Source organism: Haliotis rufescens, unplaced genomic scaffold (genome assembly GCF_023055435.1).
Source record: "Haliotis rufescens isolate VD_foot unplaced genomic scaffold, xgHalRufe1.0.p SCAF_12, whole genome shotgun sequence".
Classification (NCBI taxonomy): Eukaryota; Metazoa; Mollusca; class Gastropoda; order Lepetellida; family Haliotidae; genus Haliotis; species Haliotis rufescens.
The window spans coordinates 29,675,913-29,681,301 of record NW_025963802.1 but is presented as its reverse complement, the minus strand read 5'-3'; positions in this window follow the sequence as shown (position 1 = coordinate 29,681,301).

Genomic DNA, 5,389 nt, shown 5'->3' with positions numbered 1-5,389 from the left:
AATTTATCGTTACGTATTCTGTATCTTTAACAACGATTGGATGTTCTACTTTCATCCCATATAGCCACCCATCCTTGACACAGTGACAGGGTAACCCTTTGAAACTTGGGCATTTTACCTTCAACAATAAATAAACATGTGCCATGTCAGTTGGATTTTAACAAACAGTGCAATTATTACATAAAGCCTCCTTGTAAGAATTGATCCCCAGCAATCGTGTATACATGTACTATGCTTGTCGACAGACTAAACAGTCGGGTGGTCAGGCTCGGTGACTTGATTGATACAATTACGTATATACACTTACGTATATTCAAAATACTTTAAAAAGCATAGTCTGGAATGGAAGTCGCAACTTTGGAACTGGTACCCAAAGCTTAAGAAAGCTGCTTTCTAAGTGGCTAACGTCGACTTCCTGTTGGTCATTTCATTGGTAGGTCATAGTTCGCGAAAGGTTGTTCTGACGTGACCTGTAATTGGATGTCCTCGTCGAGAGCGAGAACTTGTACTTGATTTTAAGATTGAGGTAATCTAAGCATGTGATTTATCCTGTTTTCTTTTTATTTAAAGCATTTATTGTTTATTGTTTAAGCAAGTTTATCTCTGCAACCGTTGTAATATGCAGCTACCAGCCGATTCGTCTCGCATCAAAACACGTGCTGTGTACTCGCAGGCAGATGACCACGGAGTACGCTGATCACTTTGTCGGATAAACGAGACTGATTAATGAGTGATTTCGGTAATTCTTTGCAAATTAGGTGTGTCGGAGTCGGAGTGCGAGACTGTCGGATTAACGGGTCTAAATAGCACTGATTTAATCGGTTCCCATCATTAGCGTCGGATAAAGCCGATTGTCGGATTAACGAGACTTGACTGTACATAACATCTAGATACGGCTGGTTGATAGCATGGCAACGTACTATGACGGCCTGTGTCATTACCTGTAATATTCCCAGATTATTTACACGCAGACGTCACAGGCATAGGAATGTTGCTGAGTGCAGCGTTTAAACATAATTGGATGAGTGAGTGAGTTGGGTTTAACGCCGTTTTTAACAGTATTCCAGTTATATCGCGGCGTGTCAGCTTAATATGGGAGGAAAGCCCGAAGTGATGCAGGTCTCAGACGTTTACCCACGAGCACGGGTATTGTGCTCAGCTGACAAACCTAGAAACATAATCGGGGCGAACCGGGATTCGAACCCACAATCATAGGTTTCTGGCTTGCCAAAGGAACGCAACTCTGCACAGCGATCGCGGCGCCTTAGACGACTGGGCCACCCGTGACCCCGTTAAAAACAAAACAAAAATTACGTAATTACACCTGAACCCTTTGGAGCCGTGACGTTCTATTGTCAGCAAAACGCGTGCAGAACTGCCACGTAAACACATAGACCAGTTTTACACAGCTAGGCCTTTTGAAGCCATGACGTTTTACAGTGAGTGAAACGTGTTCAAACTTCCGAACTAACACATGCACCAGATATTACACAATTAAAGATGGACCTTTTGGAGCCGTGACGTGTTATTGTAAATAAACCTGAACCCTTTGCGGCATCAGTAGGTCAGTGTTTTCGTGTTATGTTCAACCGTGACGAGCAATATAGCCTATAGGCGACATCAGAGAGCTCGACTTGGATCCACGTGTATACAGGTAATCTTACTCCGTTCCGGGACCTTCCGGTTCCACGTCGAGGCGATACATCGATGGTGGTTGAAGTGTTCGCTCGTCACAGCTATGACCCGGGTTCGATTCCCCACATGGTGCAATGTGTAAAGGCTGGGCTGTACCCTGCTGTAATAGGCATGGTCATACTCACTTGTGATGGGTGTGACTATTTTGGTAAAAACCGTTTGTAATATACTCTTCGTTCAAAAGTGAAACATGCACATACACGCATGCACATACATACACGTACACCCACCCCCCTCGGCACTTGAAATAGAATCACGAAATATCGCAATGATAATTTAACGAAGATAGCTGCATGTGTTCTAATACTTATAAAGTGAAAACAAGCCATTCCGGCGGTACAGAATGTTACTTACAGTTATGACAAAAATTACAAAGCGCGCTTTCGAAGAAATATCCATTTTGCTAACGATAAACATCATCATTGAGTTTTGATCACGTGGTTGCAATCCGGGTATCGGCAGTCAGGTGACTGCGAGCGATTATATTGAGCAGTGAACTTGGTTAATAACGCTTTGAATACTTCATCTGCACGTGTTTTTTGCTTTCAGTTCGTGCTGGTAATGTACGTCCGCTGCGCAGGTCTGTTTCTGATTCAAGTGGCGAGGATTATAGTATGTTGGTGGGTCCCGATTATGTTTGGGATTGCTCTGATTATGTTTCTATATGTTTGCTCGTGGATTTCCCTAAACTTGTAAAAGTCTAAGACCTGCATCACTTCGGGCTTTGCTTCCTCACTAAGCTGACACGCCAAAGATTAACTGAAATATTGTTCAAAGCGGCGACAAGCCCAACTCACTCTGTTGACGATACATGTCAGTGTACGGCTGATATCCCATTGCCTGACTGTTCATCACATAGAACAAACACGGAGGTAAGGCACAAGAGTATTCTGTCAAACCCTACTTAACTGAACGACAACGGTAAATTTATTTATATATTCCATGTTGTGTTTTTTAATAGTTCGTTTACCTATGTGCAGCGGTTTCCAATGTAACGTTTGTGGAGCAACTTGAACTTTAGGTACACATACATTCGACCCCAAGGACTTTCTGAACAGTCGGTATTATGCATTAATTTAAATTTGGCTGATCTTCGAGGCCATATCTTTATCATCATAAAGTTATTAGCTATTAGTAACTTATTTCTATGGACCGCATCCGTGGTCGAGTGGAAGAGCGTCTTCCTGCGTGGAGATTGGAAGGTTCGGGGTTCGATTCCCGGCTGCGTCATACCAAAAGACGTTAAAAGATGGTACTTGTTGTTACCCTGTCTGGCGCCCGACATTAAGGGGCTTAAACAAGTCAGGCTCGGAGTCAGTATACTGTGTCTGAGTGGGGTATTCATGTTAAACTGCGGCATGGTTTATCAGTGTGCTAGCACTATAAATTGGCATCAGTCCAGACTAGCACAAGCAGACACACACACGTGCATGCACGTCGCTATATAAGTGCAATAACCTTGGAAGGGACGTTAAACCCCATTTCACCCCACCTCACCTCTACTTCTATGAGCACTCATCCACACTTGTCAGTTACACTTTTGTCAGGTGGTATATGAAATTTGATTAAAGTTTTCTTTACACTAATAGGAAATTAATTTACTGTCTTACACGAGTTCCATATGTTTGTTTGTTTGTTAATAGTTTGTGTCTGCCAGTCGGTCAGTAACTAAATAAATGTTGAAGAAAATGTCGCCTTACCTCGCAAGATACACCAGTCATGAACATATACACGCACCGCCTGCCATAGACGTCATCTGAGAGACAGCGCGGATATTCTCTACATATCACCGAAAAGAAGGCTCTACACAACGTGTGACGGCTCGATAGCAATCGCATTAGGAACCTCACATTATCTCTGCGATAAAGCTGCACCCCTGGAGCGATGTAGCATCTGATACTGACTGCAGTTTATCTCCACTAAAATATAGTTTACAGTTTTAGGAGCTATGCAGTGCAAATTAGACGATCAAACATATTATATCTTAGGACACGCCTTTTAAATTTTATGTTTCAAGGATTTATTCCAGCTTTTCCACACATAGTCGGTCGAAATTAAAATTAAAATGAATAGTCAATCATTTATTTATTTATTTAAAAATCATTCTACCGTGGAATTTATTTATTTCCCGGTTGTTGTTTTTTCAGTAGGGACGGCGAGTCCGTTAAACGAAAATTATATATATATATATATATATATATATATATATATATATATATATATATAATAAATCGTGCGGCCTTTAAAATATGTGTAAGTTGATAATGTATTGTGCAAGCGTACGGTAGGTAAAGTTGCTTTCATCACCTACTTGAACTTGACTCGGTGGCTCGTGTCTCGGGGTCAATGCAATAAACATTCACAAGAAACAACTCTCTCAATTTCAGGGATGAGAACGGAAAAAGTACATGCTACTATTAAAAGCGGAGTTAAACCCAACTCACTCACTCAGCTCTGTAGTAGCATGTTTGTTTGTTTTGTTTGTTGTTTAACGCCGCAATATTCCAGCTATATGACAGCGGTCTGTAAATAATCGGGCCTGGACCAGACAATCCAGTGATTGACATCATGAGCATCTATCCACGCAATTGAGATACGATGACATGGCCAAGTCAGGCTCGTATATTCACCCAGAGACGTCACGCTGGTACTGTACGTCATCACCTGACTGTAGTAACGGTGTGTTATTGTTGCAAGAGGAGCTACTAGATGTCCTTTCTCACTGCGACGACTGTTAAATTATTCCTGCCATGACTAGCTCACGTACTTCTATACAGACTGAACCCGTGCAAGCTCATAGTAATAAGAAGGCTTCCAAATTTGTTTGGGTCAACGATAAAGCTGACGAGTTTTTGTCCAACCTGTTGAGCAGCGAATGCTATTCTTTATTAGAAAAAAAATGTTGAAGTGCTACACAATATAGACGATAGTGTGAGTTGCATGTCAGACGCCTTGTGCACGACAGCACGTGACATGACAAGGGGGTGTACTTGTAACAAGTCTAGTCAACAGTGGTTTAAACTTCATACAAAAAAGGTTGATACCTCTTAATATGAATATAATATTATTAAATATATCAGTGTATGCAGGGAAAAGAAACCGATTTTTTTTCGAAGGGAAGCAGGAAAAACTTGAACATTGTATAGGCGATTCTAAACAGTTTGTGACCACTCTTCAAGGGTTAATACTAATTGTTATTCACAAAACAATATTCCAATCGATGATTGATTTAACCATTGCAATGAACTATTTTCAACTTGTACAGAGAACGAGAAAAGATAATTTGATAATGACGAATCGAATGCATTTGATAAATATGTTTGCCAGTTAAATTCAGATATTCTTTTTTCACCTATAACAAGAAATAACATTTCAGAAAGCATTGCAAACTTAAAAAGTAATAAAGCAGCTGGTGAAGATGACGTGATTGCTGATTTTTTTAATATCCATCCGAAATTCTCCTCTTCCTTGAAATCTTTTTTAACGTTATGCTTGAAATGTCTTAATTTCCAGAACAGTCGACTTTAGGGATTGTAATTCAATTGCACAAACTGGGATCAATTAATGACTCCAACAACTAAAGGGGTATAACTCTGTTGAGTGTTTTCAATTAGAGTTTTACAAGTATTATACACAAACGTTAAGTATTTTGAACCGATTCCTTTGATAAGATAGATGAAGCATAAACCGGTTT